The sequence below is a fragment of the Petromyzon marinus genome, unplaced genomic scaffold (assembly GCF_048934315.1).
Source record: "Petromyzon marinus isolate PM22_M1 ecotype Great Lakes invasive population unplaced genomic scaffold, UKy_Petmar_22M1.pri1.0 PM_Scaffold_19, whole genome shotgun sequence".
In the NCBI taxonomy this organism is placed as follows: Eukaryota; Metazoa; Chordata; class Hyperoartia; order Petromyzontiformes; family Petromyzontidae; genus Petromyzon; species Petromyzon marinus.
Genome location: NW_027423157.1, coordinates 1,400,839 through 1,418,202, shown reverse-complemented (window position 1 = coordinate 1,418,202; position 17,364 = coordinate 1,400,839). Strand labels below are relative to the sequence as shown.

The following is a 17,364-nucleotide window of genomic DNA, read 5'->3' as shown; positions in this document are numbered from 1 at the left end:
AATATTCCACGTTATAAATCTAGGATTTATTTGATTCATAATAAAGGTTTTTGGGTTAGATCGCGTTATTTATAAATGTGTCGTAACCCTCCACCACCCGACACGGCCAATCAGCAAAAAAAGTGTCACGTTGACAAAAGACAAATAATTCACTACTTTAGCCCACCGGTGTGTTGAAGAGTGAATCCAATTGAGTACTCAAACTGTAAATGTTGTGGATTCACTCTTCAACACACCGGTGGGCTAAAGTAGTGAATTATTTGTCTTTTGTCAACGTGACACTTTTTTTACTGATTGGCCGTGTCAGGTGGTGGAGGGTTACGAGACATTTATAAATAACGCGATCTAACCCAAAAACCTTTATTATGAATAATATTGGTCGCGAAAGCCTACGTGTTAAACCGATTTATTTGATTGATTGACCATTGCTGGTGAGGATGAGACATTCTAAAAGGGAGCTGTTTAACACGTATTATTTTGCGACCAATATTATCCATAATAAAGGTTTTTTTGGGTAAGAGCACGTAAATTGGTGTAGTTAACCCGGTACAGCCAATTAGTAAGGTTTGTTACGTAAAACAAAACGTGTCAATTAGTTACTACTGCAGCACGCCAGTGTATTGGAGAGTAAACCCACAACACTTACAAATCGAGTATATCGTTTCCCTGGCGATTACAACCAGCGAAACGTCGTACTCAGCGCAAGGCAAGTGTCCCTTTCTTCAGTGAGGCAGCTGGATGCAACGCGGAAGTGAGGGGTCGGACAAGGGTACAGGCCCGCACCAAAAATATGAGGGGGGGGCAGAGCTGATGCACGCATACGGAGTCTCACCTGCTCCGAGGCCAGTGCCAGACGGTCAATCAACTCAGGGTTGTCCAGCAAGCTGCGCACGTATTCCTCCACTGGGGGTACACAGACACGCGCAGATAAACGCAGAAATTATAATTGGCGACACGATTTACCGGACGATTTAGAGTGCCACCCAAAATGTAAATTTGTTACTTTTCAAGTCATGCCTGCTGGATTTATTAATTTTCCTGTTTAACTGAAGCACTGTTTAACAAGAGGCACTACAGACTTGATTCAAAGCTTTCGTGACTGCAGGAATTACTCTTTGGTTTTTTCGGTAAAGTCACGTATAAATAAGAAATAATAAAATAACATAATAGCGTACGACGTTTCGGTTGCAACACAAGCAGCCATCATCAGGTACAGAAGAGCTAAATTTACGAGAGAGAGGAAACACATAACCCCAGATGTATATACAGACACACAAGTAGGGGGGAACTAACACAGATACAACAGGGGACACAGAGAGAGAAGCATACTAAACAAACAGGGTTTAGCGCCCGAAACGTCGTGATTTGTTTAATTGTATACCTATGTTACTTTACCGAAAGAACCAAAGAGTATGTTTAACTGTGTCTCTGTGACTGTGCGTGTTTAACTGTGTCTTTGTATGTGACTGTGTCTGTGGTGCACGTCTTTGTTGCCCTTAATATGGCTGTCTGGGTGGCGAGTGGTCGCTCAGTGGTTAGTTCACTGCGCTACGAACCCAACGGCCAGAGTTCGATTCCCGCTCATGGCCAACACCAGTGACAATTATCTGAACCGGTCTTGGGCCTCCCCAGGTGGACTCAGTCTCAAATGAGTACCTGGTGCGGTGTGTAAACATCTACACTGGGGAGACAAAGGCGGCCGAGCGTGGTGCTGGGCACCCACCCCGTCTTGTACCGTGGCCGACCTTCACAGAAGTTGCCCCAAGTTTGTTGAAGGCCACACAGGGATTTTTTTTCTTTTTTTTAGTGCATCCACCGCGACCTGGCTGCGAGGAAATTGCTGGTAACCCATGGACACATCGCCAAGATTTGCGACTTTGGGCTGGCACGGGATGTCCAGCTTGACCCCAACTACGTGGTGAAGGGCAATGTGAGTCCTTAACCTTACTTAGCATCATCAGCATCATTATCAGTATCGCTAATGTCATCACCATCATCGGGATAGAAGGCCCATCACTTTAATTGTACTCAATGTTTTTATTTTATTTTGCACAGCCCCTAAGAAAAAAAGAGTGGGGGTGCTGCCACACACGGTGGTGCAATGGCTCTCCCACCCTGGACTTGCAATCCAGAGGTCGGTAATTGGATTCAATCTCTCTGCTCTGCCGACAGTTTAAAATATGGCGCAATTTTACAAATCGCCTCCCCCCCCCCCACCATGTGGTACACGGGGTAACTGGCCCAGAATAACAACCTGTGGTGGTGACCACCAGGCTAACTACACTAATTACAACATGACTAGCTATGACAGACCGGGACCACAGCTCGGGTCCAGGTCCACGTGTTGGAGACTCGGTAGAACGTAGACGCAGACAAAGGTTTCTTCAAGATGAACAACAACGCCAGTCCCTCTAGGGGACCCGGCTTATATTCTCTGTGGCGTGGCTGGCTCCGCCCTTGGCCACGACCACCTTCTAGAATCCTCGAGCAGCAGGATCTGGACCCCGACCACGTGACCACCCCTAGCCCCCACTTGGGGCCCCTTTGTAGACTTAGCCGGTCACGTGTCCTCTCGGGTCAACCAGAGTGCCATGGCCTTTAGTAACCCCTTTACTACGGCCGGCATTCCCACACCCTATCCTGTCGGGCTGGCACTGCACGCCAAGCGTGATGCCATCCAGCTGATCAATCAGCGCTGACCGAGCCCTTCTAGGGCCGGTACTAGACCTGGCACTACACAGTGACATCCCGTGATATCATTACACATTTAACCCTTCAGGGTAGTGGAGGGCTAGATTACGCTAATTTGGCCAGATGAATGTGGCCTCAGGCAAAAAAACGTATGACGAATCGCGAAGCATTGCCCTGAACTGAATTTACTGAACGTATTGTTGTTGTGCTTGTGGCCATGCGGTCATGTCTCCAGAAAGCATGTTCCATGGGCTCTACAAGGTGCAGAGCGACGTGTGGTTAAGGGCATTTCCCTGTCCCCAGACGACTTGCTTGTCAGTTTTGATGTGCTTTCCTTATTCACCAAAGTTCCGATACCTGACACCATCGCAATCACTGAAGACTTGGTTCATCAAGGACTGCATACTGATGTACTCCCCCTGGTGAGACACTGCTTAACCAACACATATTTCACCTGGAATGGAACTTTCTACAAATAAACTGAGGGCACCCCAATGGGCACCCCCCTATCTCCGGTTGTAGCCAACGTTTTCATGGAGAAATTTGAAACTGACGCCATCCAGACTGCCACTCTACGCCCGACGTTATGGAAGAGGTACGTGGATGACACTTTTGTCATCTGGCCACATGGCTGGCCTGCTCTAGACCAATTCCTCGACCACATCAATTCCATATACCCAGCCATCAGATTTACCATGGAAGTCGAAAAAGATGGCAAGGGACCCTTTTTTATGTCCTAATTAAAAGGAGAGCTGATGGTTCAATGAGCCACTCTGTCTACAGTAAAGCTACCCATACGGATGCTTACTTAAAACCGGATTCCCACCACCATCCATCCCAGAAGAACTCCCTCATCAAGACTCTATACCATAGAGCCAAATGCATTTCCGACCAGGAACACATTGCCAGTGAACTCAAGCATGTACACCAAGCTCTCAAGGCTAATGGTTACTCCGACTACACAATCCGCAAAGCCATCACTCCAGCCATGAAGAAGGATCCTCTTGAGGAGCCATTCAAAACCATCACCTTACCCTACATTGCGGGGGTCACAAATAAGATCTCCAAAATCCTGAATAAACACAAGATCCAGGTCCGGTTCAACACAGTACATAAAATCCGTGATCTGGTTCCGTCTGTAAAAGATGTGGTTCCAGACATACAGTACCTGGGCGTCTACAAACTAAGTTGCCTTTGTGGTAGCAGTTACATTGGAGAAAACAAACGACATATCTCGGACCGCATCCGTGAACATAAAGCAGACTTGAAACACTGTAGGACGAACACCTTAGCCGTGGCAGATCACTGTTATAATTCAGTGGGCTCACATGACATTGACTTCTCCAAGACGGAGGTTCTCTGCAAGCCATCCGGCTTGTATTTTATGGTGACTTTCAGACCGCAGTCCATTCGCTGGCACTGCCTCTTCACACGACGATCAATGGTATGGTTTATAGCATGTTATATAATAATACAAAATAGTATAACATTGTAATGTTTAACATAATTCATAAGGCAATATATAGTATCGTAATTGTATAGTGAATATACAGCAGTGTGGTATACAGTAGGGTTGGTAGAATAATACATAGTGTAATATTACAAGTCTAACATTTTACAGTCTAAAGTATAGGGTAGTGTAAAGTAACGCATTGTATAATTCAAGGGTGGGTTTGTCTATGGTAGTGTATATTACGGTGTATAGTTGTGTAATGTAGGAAAAAGTTTAGTTGGAGACATATCAATATACTGCATAATGTTCGAGCTTACATTGGGCTGTGTATACGATATTATACAATGTAGTTTAGATTGGAAGGTATAACATTACAATGTATAGTAGTCTAGTTTATGGCATGGTTGTAACGCAACACAGGACAGAGCAGCACATCGTGGCTGTTTCTCCCCCCTCCTCCGTTCCGAGCATGGATGGACTCGTCCGTCTGAACGAGGCTCGTCGCTCTCCGTGGTGCTAACGTTGGAAAGAAGGAAAAAACCGCCACCCTTTTTTTCGCCATATGGCATTGTAATGTATAATGACTTATTGTTAGTAGCTCAGCTGATTGGAGAGTATATAGAGTTTATTGATAACATTGATGTAGTTTATATTTTAGTTTTATTAATTCGTTTACTATATGGTATTCATTATATAGTGTAGTGTATACCCAGTTACTTTATGTTTATAGCTCAACTTATTGAAGAATATATTGAGTACATTTATTATATTGATGTAGTTTATACTTAGTTTTTTCACATCGGTTTATTGTATGATAGTTGGGTAGTTGCAGTCCTTTAGCGTCCATAAACTAAACGCCTCTGTTGAGATGTAAACTTTGACTTTAACATAGCTATTTCCGTGACCAGTCACATGCTAATCCCTCATATTAACATGATGCTAATCTCCCAGTTACATGCTAATTTCTGACTTTAACACCCTGCTGATCCAACACTTTAACACAGCGATTTCAATGCTAAATTATCCTGTTTGATATGTAAACTCCTTTGTCAAGGCGCTTTACCTCTCCCAGCGAGCTTAAAAGACGCTGCGAATCTTAGCAGCAGTTATTGAAGCGCTGTCGTCCTACAGTTCTGTTCCTTCACCTGAAGGCTACTTGCGTTGTGGCCGAAACGTCGTGAGAATTTAATTTTTTATTATGTTTTATTTTTATTATTTTATTTCCATTCAACGTGACTTTACCAAAAGAACCAAGAAGTTGCATAGAGTTGTTGCATGCTTGGGCTCCAGATGCCGAAATTACCTTTTAAAAAACGGCTACCAGTCTCATCAGATCTCAGAAGCTAAGCTTGCAATGCCCAGCCCTGATGGTAACCCGGGGATACAAATTAATGTGGAGAAACAAATGTTCGCTTGTGACGACCAAGGCTACGCCTGTCCTCCCAAGGACAGGCCTCACTGATTCCGAAGACTTTTATTTTCAGGAGGGTCCTATTATTGCAGTAGGGAGGCGATGTTGTGCTGTGCAGTGCCGGAGAGTAAGCTCATGCAGCCGGTCCACCCTGTCCTCTCTCCTCCCGTCGGGACGGGTCGGTCACAATAGCGTTCAGAAACACCCTCCACGTCACAAAACAGTTCAATTTCTCAATCCGGAGGTCAGCTCAAATCTGTATTGTGGGCGTTCCCTTGTACTCTACTGTCTACGTGGGGCTCTGGGTCCAATCCCCTGATCACAATTGCATTCACTTAAATAATAATAAATTCTCCTGGCCACCCATAGAAAATAAGAGTGCACAATTATACGTGTGATTCATCACAGGCGAGCTCACACCGGCTACACTTACAGCTTAGGGCCTCGCATTAAGAGAGGGGGGGGGGTCTCTAAATACGAAACAAGAAATAGACACGAGGTTTAGAGTTTTAACATAATTGTTTAATAAATAAAGATCGGTGAGAAAAAAAGACTCTCCAAAGCAGTTATTTTCATTCTGCTAACAAAAATATACAGGCATTCATAGAAGGGGCCTCTTAAGCTTGACAATGGCATAGGGCCCCAGCAATGCCATCATCCGGCTCTGCTGCCGAGTGTCATCCCAATGAAGTAATTTGCAGGTAACTTTAGCATTGGGATGCTTGGCCAATACCCAGTTACATTGTGATTGTGTGTTTTCTAGCTATGTGAGCAAACTGGATAACCCATACAGAACAAAGGGGAGAACATAGAAAACTCCGCAAAGTGCCAGTCGGATAATTAACCAAGGCCCTTCTTGTTGCGAGGGTCAAATATCACCGCTGCACCACCCTGCCACCTGAAACGATAATAGTTCGCTTATAATTTTTTCGTTATTTGAGTGTGTACATTTATACGCGATAATCACGTCTCATCTCAAGCATTTGAAAAGGGCACCCACAGTGGCAACTGTTCTCTGTGTGACACACGGTTATTCTGCACCTAACCTGTAAGCAGGTCAAGTGCTGTTTGCTGCGAGCAATCCCAATTGAGTGAGTCGCAGTGAAGTTTTTTTTTACATGCCAATTTTCGCCTGTGATGCTGACACACGATGGCCATACTTTATTTTAACTAATGTCTTGGGATCGTTTTTATTTTTTTACGTTGAATTTTATTGAGTAAATCACGAGCCCGTTACAGTGCGCCACGGGACTGCACGTCATTCGAGTGGTGCATTCACAATGCAACCGGACCATTTATTAGGGGGGGCTGACGCGAAGGGGGGAGTGAGGCCCACGCCCCCCCATAAACTGGGGGGGGGGGGAGAGGGGGGCATTGTGACAGGCGTATTGTAGTAGGTGTAATCTGCTCCACGTTTGTCTTGATAAAGGAGACCTGTGCAACCTGCTCGGTGTGTGATGTGCGTGCTCCTCGGTGTGTGATGTGCGTGCCGCTGGATGTGTGATGTGCGTGCTCCTTGGTTTGACGTGCGTGCTCCTCGGTGTGACGTGCGTGACGCTCGGTGTGACGTGTGTGGGTGTAGGAGAGGCCCCTTACCCTGGCGCATGGCAGTCGATGACAAGTTCTACCGCTTGATCTGCGATGGCTACTGCATGCAGCCACCCCCCTGCTGCCCACCGCAAGTGTAAGCCGCCCCCCCATACCTCCCACACCAGGTTTTATCCACTGCTGGACTGATGCGTTTCTATTGTGGATGCAGGTGGCTGACGGAGGAGAGTGCGAAGTGTTTGTTCTGGGATATTCTTTGATTTTAATTGTAGTGATTCAATTAATTGATTGAACAATTGCTTAAGGGTGAATTACGTGATGTGTTATTGGCAGTGAGTTGTGCTGGCTCGTTCAGTCTCGTTGACACGGCCATTATGAACCATCTTAGTCTGGAATGTCCTACTTCCAGCCGTACGTGCTGTTGCGACCCACAGACTCCTCACATACAATGAGGGAAAAAAGTATTCGATGCCCTGTTGATTTTGTACGTTTGCCCACTGACAAAGAAATGATCAGTCTATAATTTTATTGGTAGGTTTATTTGAACAGTGAGAGACAGAATAACAACAAAAAAATCCAGAAAAACGCATGTCAAAAATGTTATAAATTGATTTGCATTTTAATGAGGGAAATAAGTATTTGACCCCCTCTCAATCAGAAAGAAGTCTGGCTCCCAGGTGTCTTTGATACAGGTAACGAGCTGAGATTAGGAGCACACTCTTAAAGGGAGTGCTCCTAATCTCAGCTTGCTACCTGTATAAAAGACACCTGTCCACAGAAGCAATCAATCAGATTCCAAACTCTTCACCATGGCCAAGACCAAAGAGCTCTCCAAGGATGTCAGGGACAAGATTGTAGACCTACACAAGGCTGGAATGGGCTACAAGACCATTGCCAAGCAGCTTGTGAGAAGGTGACAACAGTTGGTGCGATTATTCGCAAATGGAAGAAACACAAAAGAACTGTCAATCTCCCTCGGCCTGCGGCTCCATGCAAGATCTCACCTCGTGGAGTTGCAATGATCATGAGAACGGTGAGGAATCAGCCCAGAACTACACGGGAGGATCTTGTCAATGATCTCAAGGCAGCTGGGACCATAGTCACCAAGAAAAAAATTGGTAACACACTACGCCGTGAAGGACTGAAATCCTGCAGCGCACGCAAGGTCCGCCTGCTCAAGAAAGCACATATACAGTGAGGGAAAAAAGTATTTTATCCCCTGCTGATTTTGTACGTTTGCCCACTGACAAAGAAATGATCAGTCTATATTTTTAATGGTAGGTTTATTTGAACAGTGAGAGACAGAATAACAACAACAAAATCCAGAAAAATGCATGTCAAAAATGTTATGAATTGATTTGCATTATAATGAGGGAAATACGTATTTGACCCCTCTGCACTTGGTGGCAAAACCCTTGTTGGCAATCACAGAGGTCAGACGTTTCTTGTAGTTGGCCACCAGGTTTGCACACATCTCAGGAGGGATTTTGTCCCACTCCTCTTTGCAGATTTCTCCAAGTCATTAAGATTTCGAGGCTGACGTTTGGCAACTCGAACCTTCAGCTCCCTCCACAGATTTTCTATGGGATTAAGGTCTGGAGATTGGCTAGGCTACTCCAGGACCTTAATGTGCTTCTTCTTGAGCCACTCCTTTGTTGCCTTGGCCGTGTGTTTTGGGTCATTGTCATGCTGGAATACCCATCCACGACCCATTTTCAATGCCCTGGCTGAGGGAAGGAGGTTCTCACCCAAGATTTGACGGTACATGGCCCCGTCCATCGTCCCTTTGATGGGGTGAAGTTGTCCTGTCCCCTTAGCAGAAAAACACCTCAAAAACATATTTCCACCTCCATGTTTGACGGTGGGGATGGTGTTCTTGGGGTCATAGGCAGCATTCCTCCTCCAAACACGACGAGTTGAGTTGATGCCAAAGAGCTCCATTTTGGTCTCATCTGACCACAACACTTTCACCCAGTTGTCCTCTGAATCATTCAGATGTTTATTGGCAAACTTCAGACCGGCATGTATATGTGCTTTCTTGAGCAGGGGAACCTTGCGGGCGCTGCAGGATTTCAGTCCTTCACGGCGTAGTGTATTCCAATTGTTTTCTTGGTGACTATGGTCCCAGCTGCCTTGAGATCATTGACAAGATCCTCCCGTGTAGTTCTGGGCTGATTCCTCACTGTTCTCATGATCATCGCAACTCCACGAGGTGAGATCTTGCATGGAGCCCCAGGCCAAGGGAGATTGACAGTTCTTTTGTGTTTCTTCCATTTGCGAATAATCGCACCAACTTTTGTCACCTCACCAAGCTGCTTGGCAATGGTCTTGTAGCCCATTCCAGCCTTGTGTAGGTCTACAATCTTGTACGACATCCTTGGAGAGCTCTTTGGTCTTGGCCATGGTGGAGAGTTTGGAATCTGATTGATTGATTGCTTCAGTGGACAGGTGTCTTTTATACAGGTAACAAGCTGAGATTAGGAGCACTCCCTTTAAGAGTGTGCTCCTAACCTCGGCTCATTACCTGTATAAAAGACACCTGGGAGCCAGAAATGTTTCTGATTGAGAGGGGGTCAAATACTTATTTACCTCATTAAAATGCAAATCAATTTATAACATTTTTGACATGCATTTTTCTGGATTTTTTTGTTGTTATTCTGTCTCTCACTGTTCAAATAAACCTACCATTAAAAATATAGACTCATCATTTCTTTGTCAGTGGGCAAACGTACAAAATCAGCAGGGGATCAAATACTTTTTTCCCTGCCAATGAACATCTGCATGATTCAGAGGACAATTGGGTGAAAGTGTTGTGGTCAGATGAGACCAAAATGGAGCTCTATGGCATCAACTCAACTCGCAGTGTTTGGAGGAGGAGGAGGAATGCTGCCTATGACCCCAAGAACACAATCCCCACCGTCAAGCATGGAGGTGGAAACATTATGCTTTGGGGGTGTTTTTCTGCTAAGGGGACAGGACAACTTCACCGCATCAAAGCGACGATAGACGGGGCCATGTACCATCAAATCTTGGGTGAGAACCTCCTTCCCTCAGCCAGGGCATTGAAAATGGGTCGTGGATGGGTATTCCAGCATGACAATAACAAAAAACACACGGCCAAGGCAACAAAAGAGTGGCTCAAGAAGAAACACATTAAGGTCCTGGAGTGGCCTAGCCAGTCTCCAGACCTTAATCGCATAAAAAAAAATCTGTGGAGGGAGCTGAAGGTTCGCGTTGCCAAACGTCAGCCTCGAAACCTTAATGACTTGGAGAAGATCTGCAAAGAGGAGTGGGACAAAATCCCTCCTGAGATGTGTGCAAACCTGGTGGCCAACTACAAGAAACGTCTCACCTCTGTGATTGCCAACAAGGGTTTTGCCACCAAGTACTAAGTCATGTTTTGCAGAGGGGTCAAATTCTTATTTCCCTCCTTAAAATGCAAATAAATTCATAACATTTTTGACATGCGTTTTTCTGGATTTTGTTGTTGTTGTTCTGTCTCTCACTGTTCAAATAAACCTACCATTAAAATGATAGACTGATAATTTCTTTGTCAGTGGGCAAACGTACAAAATCAGCAGGGGATCAAATACTTTTTCCCTCATTGTAGAGACCCACAGACTGCTTCTCTCTCTACGAGATAAACATGACCAGTGTTTCTGCACTACGTATGGAGATGCAGTGGCATTTAGACGCCGCTGTGTGAATCCATACTGTAGATATTTTATGCCTTCATGACCCTCTACCTACTCACCCCCCCTCACCTCCCTCGCCACCTGACCCCCTTCCTCCCCCTGTGACGTCATTAACATCATCAGCACTCATTCAACCATTCTGAGAACGAACGCGCACTGGAAGAGGTGAAAGCGCAGACCGAGCTTGTGCGCGATTCGCCTTCCTCGCACCCTCACCGCACCCTCCCCTCGCCCCACAGCCGCAAGGTGATGCACCGCTGCTGGAGCTACGCGCCGTTAGAGCGCCCCACGTTTGAGGCGATCCTCGCAGAGCTGAGACCGGCCTCCAACCATGACACGATCGACAAAGGCGAAGAGGTCGGCTGGGAGCCGTCGTCCGTTCCGTCCGAGCACAGCTCCCTCGCTTGCTAGGATCGCCCTCGCTACCTTGTCCACTCTAGGGGTGAAGTTTTTTTTATTATTTCAAAGATTACCGTGCTACATTTGTTTATTCAGGGAAGTCTCACTCTTTTGCAGGAGGGTCCTGTCCAGCTTTCACAGAAGGGGGCGATGTTGCCACAGTGTGTAATCCCTGTTTAAGTAATTTGCAAGTAAAATCTTACAATTAGAATGGGTTGTTCTTTTTTGAAAGCTGAGAACCCTGAGAAAACGCGTGCACAACAGGGGAAGAACATGCAAAGTCCACAAACTCTCACTTACACGCAAAGACAAAGATCCCCCCATGTAACAGACTGTTGGAGTAAGTGCCGTTATGAGCACTTATGCAGGCCAGCACAGCATATGGGGTTTGTCTCTGCCAGTGCTGATGTTTTCACAATGCACCAAGTACTCATTTGAGGCCGAGGGTAGGTCCAGGAATGGTTCAGATAATTGCCACTGGTGTTGGCCGTGAGCAGGAATTATGCCAGGATTTATGGCTCCATAGTACAGCTCGCTAACCCGCTGCACTAACGCTCCCCGTAAACATCGGTAACATAAACAAACAACAGCTCGTACAAATACAAGAACAAATACAAGAACCCCCCCCCCCCCCCCCCCCCATAAGGTACATCGTGTTGTTTTGATTTCACGACTCGGCGCGACTCGCAAATACTCAAAGCGAGATGCTCGTGGCTAGTAAACAGGTGTCCAGTAGTCAATCCGTGTTTACTAAAATCTCGTGGTTGGTAAATTAGCGGTTGGCAATGGATTCCTGTAGATGTATGCCTCTACTTACGAAAGGGATGCGTTCTTCAAAAAACGCACGTAAAACAAAATATCGTAAATCGGAATGGCTTTTCCGATTAATTGGATACGAAAAACTTGCGATGTGTTTCAGACAGTTATTTCTACTATAAACCCAAAATAAACACCAATATTTCACAATGCAAAAAATAATAAAGAACAAATATTACAATGGTTGAATAATAATCAATTAAAAAAATAATTAACATCTTCAAGGAACTCACCAAAAGATCTGCATGTTGGAATGACTGGAGAGGTGACGAGGCGTTACTTTTGCACTATGGGGATACTGTGACACTGTCGTGGATGGATGACAGCTTTTTGCTTGATGATCTCATGGTGCGTGCCATGTGATATATTGTTTCCGCTGAAATTCTATTTCGTAAGTCGAAAAGTATCCTTAATTTGTCAATTTCGTTTTCACTAAATTTCGTGAATGGAACATTCGTAAATCAAAACACAAAAGATTTCCTGTACAACCAATATAGACTGTTGGGCCAAGTGCAGTCGTCAAGCACCTAATACAGAAAATAAAAAACACGTGCATTCATGCACAACCACGTACAAATACACGTGACAATTATAAGCACATGCTCTCAACAGAAATTACAAATGTTATATATTGTGCTTTAATGATTACATTTTATATTAGTGTGTCTTAATATTACCATCATCACCACCATCATCACAAAATGTATCATTACCATCATCCTAACCATCTGTATAATCAATCACCATCTGTATCATCACCACCAAAGCAAAGACTCCGCGTATAGCCCGAATAGACTGTTGGGGCAAGTGCTGTTAGCGAGTACCTGTGAAGGCCAGCATGGCACACGAGGGGTGGGTGGCCAACACCACGCCCGGCCGCCTTTGTCTCCCCAGTAGTGATGTTTACACCACACCAGGTACTCATTTGAGGCTGAGTCGACCTAGGGGAGGCCCATGACCGGTTCAGAGAGTCGTTACCTGCGTTGGGCATGAGCGAGAATTTAACTCGGGTCGCCGGGTTCATAGCGCAGCGTGCTAAACGCTACACTACCGCTACCCACGACCTGTATCACCATCATCTTCCAGAGTTAATACATTTCATGTCAATAGCTGGAAATGCTTGTATTTGTAATAAAAAAAATGCATAAGTAGTTGTCACTCACTCACCCACACTCCTGTTGTGGCCGAAACGTCATGAGAATATTATTGTGTTATTTTATTTTATCAATTTATTATTTTATTCTCATTCTACATGACTTTACCGAAAGAACCAAAGAAGATGAATCCTTGCAGTCACGAAAGCTTTAAATCGAAATTTAGCCATGACATTTGGGATATGTTAGGTTTAGGGTTAAGAGCTTTGCGCACGTAAACAGGTGGGTGTGTTAACTCACCAGTGTGTAGCTCACCTCACCGGTGAGCTGGTGTGTACGCTATCTAATCTGTAAGCTTACGACTGTGTGTGCACACTACTGTGTAAGCTCACTGATGTGTAAACCTGCTGGTGTGTGGCCTCACTAATGTGCAGCACATTTTGTGGAAGCTCACTAGTGTGCATGCACACGAGTGTGCCGGTGAGTGTGAGTGTGTGTGAGTGTGCGGTGAGTGTGTGTAAATTTGTGTGAGTGTGTGTGAGTGAGTGTGTGTGAGTGAATGAGTGCGGTGTGAGTGTGTGTGAGTGTGTGTGAATGCGGTGTGAGTGCGGTGTGTGTGAGTGTGCAGTCAGAGTGTTGGTAAGTGAGTGTGCGGTGAGTGTGTGTGAATGTGCAGTCAGTGTGCCGTGAGTGCGTGGTGAGTGTGCAGTGAGGGTCCAGTGAGTGTGTGAATGTGCAGTCAGTGTGCCGGTAAGTGAGTGCGTGGTGAGAGCGGTGAGTGTGTGTGAATGTGCAGTCAGTGTGCCGGTAAGTGAGTGCGTGGTGAGTGTGCGGTGTGTGAGTGTGCAGTGAGTGCCGGTGTGCGAGTGTGCCGGTAAGTGAGTGTGCGGTGAATGTGGTGTGTGTGAGTGTGCCGGTGAGTGTGTGGTGAGTGTGTGGCTTGACGTGTCTCCGTATCAGTCTTACTCAGCCACCCCCTTACTTGCCCACGCGTAGATCCGTCCTGCCCACCAGACAGCTACATGCGATTCAAATGGCCACGTACACATGACATCACATTGCGATGCGCATGTGTGACATACATGTGCCACGTGTTGCACACACTACGCACGTCCCATGCACAAAGGGCATGCCTTACAAGTGATGACCACGCGATGCAGGTGCTTGCCTTGTAGATGTCACGTACCCGTGACGCACGTGGCCCGTGCGCGTGACGCGCGTGCTCCGCGCTGCCGTGTGCTTTGACCAGGGCCGTCCATAGTGGGTGCGTGGCCCCCCCCCCCCGATGCCTTCAAACTAAACCGGAAGCATTACATGTGACACTGATGTCTACACGTGGGGCCTCCCCCAAAGCGCGGGGCCCGGGATAGTCGGTCCAATTTGCCGGACACTCGGGGACGACTCTTGATTTGGCATACGCAACGCGCACGTTGTGTGCGCTGTGCGTGGGGTGACTGGCCCGATGTGCATGCCAGGCAGGGCAAGGGGGACTGCCAATGATTGTGTCGAGACCTTTTGTATGGGTGACGAGATGAACGCCCAAATTCAATGCAGGCCGCCACACAAGGGCTGCACATTTCAATGTTGAGCAGGTCCCTGTGTGTCCGTGCGTGTGGGTCCCTGTGTGTGTGTGTTGTTTCTGTGTGCGTTATGTGAGGGTAGCAGTGGCGCAGTGGATAGTACGCTGCGCTCCGAACCCCGCACACATGCGAGTTGGAGTCCCGCTCATGGCCAACACCAATAACGATTATTTATCTGAACTGGTCCTGGGTCGATTCAACCTCAATGAATACCTGGAGCGGTGTGTGTAATACGTCACCACTTGGGAGACAAAGGCGGCCGGGTGTGGTGTTGGCCACCTACCCCCTGGTATACCATGCCGACCTTCATTGGTGCTTGCGAACAGCACTTGCCACAACAGTCTGTTAAGGCTATATGGGGGATCCTCGTCTCTGCAGTGGGAAACTCGTAGGTGTATGCATGTGTGGAGGGAAACCTGTGCTGCTGTCGTACGTTGTGACCGGGCGAGGCCAATTTCCGTCCTCATGGTCGGCCACGGCGTCCTGGTCTTCGTACTGCTGCTTGTTTTTGGCTGTAATGACACCCAACATGGACAACCCCATCACCTGCGTTCAAACAAGTGTTACACAGTACGAACAACATGCGCAATAAAGCAACCACAAAGCACATACACTTTTAAATATAAAAGCACTGGGGGTCTAGTACTGTAGTCACCAATCCGTGTGTATTATTTATTTATTTGTTGGTCATTCTGATGGCAGCACAAACAGAAGCTGCATCCATAACTTCTCAATCCGCACAGTCCCAGGCCAAGGTCCATTCGTGGAATTAATACAAATATTTACTTATTAGAGGGTGTTTTTGTTTGTTTGGGTTAGATCGCATAAATCTTAGCCAAGTTTGTCACGTAAACAAAACATGCCAATTAGTGACTAATTCAGCACATCGGTGTGTTGGAGAGTAAACCCACAACATTTACAATTCAAGTACCGTGACGTTTCGCCTGTAACTACAACAACAACCCGCCTCGTCAGGTGACAGCCAGAGTTGTGGTGAAATCCTTCCCCTGTTTCGGTCTTTAATAGACGTAGACGGGGGATAAATGTGACGTCGTCGCTTGTAAGCAGATCCGATACGAAGACGGGGGGGGGGGGTAATGTATTGATGTAAATTACAATGGATATCTGTTATTGATTGGGTTATTCGCAGTTAATCAACATACATAATTGTTACTCCTGCTATTATGGATTAACTCAAGCAGCTAGCGAAGGATGCTAGGTTTAGTAATGTTATATATGTCGCTATTGTTAACTTTCAATCACATTTCTTTTGATCACTGTTGCATTGTTTTTATAGCATTATTTTAGTAATTTCTAGAAAGGTTTAGTTTAGCCTGATTTTTTTTATGTAGTGTAGAGTTAGACTTAAAATTGTAATTTAAACTGTATTATGATTGTTATTGTTATCTAACATCAAAATGGGATTTTTTTGCACACTTTAGTACGCAGCATAAACAAATGGTGCTTTTTCTAGAAGATTTCATTGTTTTTGTAGGGGATGTCTCAATTTGTGTACAGTAAATTATCAATGCATCTTGTAATTGTATTGTTTGTCGCGGTTGCACCCGAATCAAGAGCCGAATGGCTCACAGGGTTATTCCAAATAAATGAAACTGAGCAGTCCATGCGGTCCGCACCACGCCCGGCCACCTTCGTCTTGCCAGTGTTGACGTTTACACACTCGACTCGGTTAAGGCTGAGTCGACCTTGAGGGAGGCCCGGGACAGGTTCAGATATTCGCCGCTACTGCTTTTGGCCGTGAGCGTGAATGAACTTTGCTGGCTGAGCACAACGTAGCAAGTTGCCACGAGGTTCTACAGCAAAGTGGCAGAGCCCCCCCCCTCCCTCTACACCGCTCCCATCCCCCGCGCGGCCCTCACGGCCCCTCCACCTCACCGCGTGCCGAACCCGCGCACGTGCAACTCACACACACACACAGGGTCTACTACTGGCCCGTACGTGTTTACAGTATGTTAGACTTCTTTCACACCGTACATAGTGGACACTGTGTGTGTGTGTGCTGCGAGCTGAGTGGTGGAGGTACCTGGCAACAGTTGAACCGAGCCCGCTCGGCCTCTTCATCCGTGACGACCAGGGTACAATCGTTACTATATTCTTGGTTCTTTCAGGTAAAGTCACGTAGATAGAAAATAATAACAATAAAATAAAAATTAATTAAAATAAAAGCAAAAAACCCAAGACGTTTCGATCGCAACACGTGATAAAGACCGCTTGTGTTGCCATCGAAACGTCGTGGGTTTTTTGCCTTAACTTAAAATGTTATTTTCTATCTACGTGACTTTACCGAAAGAACCAAAAATTATGAATTCCTGCAAGTTGCGAAAGTTTAAAGTAAAAATTTGACAGTCGTGTAACTAATGAGGCCTGGAGGATACAGTGGGTCACGTGGTTTCCGGGGTTTGTTACCTTAACAACTAGTGACGTCACTTCCTTAGCAACGGGCGATCGTTACAGACGGAGGTGGACGCGCGCTCTGTGTGCTTAAAGATCGCATTCGGGAGCACACTTCGACAACGTCGTCAGTGAACATCGATAACGCGGTTAAATTACTTGGTAAACCTCATTGACAAACATCCGTGAGGTTGAACACTTCATTAACACAGTTAACGAAATCTATTGACCAAACGTGACCATCCGTGACTTCTCGTTCTGCCTT

At 46.0% G+C, this 17,364-nt stretch overlaps 1 long non-coding RNA gene across 1 annotated transcript; it reads right to left on the bottom strand.

Annotated features, from left to right (window-relative positions):
• Positions 1 to 16: 16 nt before the first annotated feature.
• On the bottom strand, positions 17 to 17,158 carry LOC142922847 (uncharacterized). Its single transcript, XR_012940384.1, has 3 exons — positions 16,732 to 17,158; positions 15,104 to 15,199; positions 17 to 903 (listed from the first exon to the last, which is right to left on the bottom strand). It is a non-coding gene; the product is annotated as an uncharacterized LOC142922847 (long non-coding RNA).
• Positions 17,159 to 17,364: the final 206 nt, after the last annotated feature.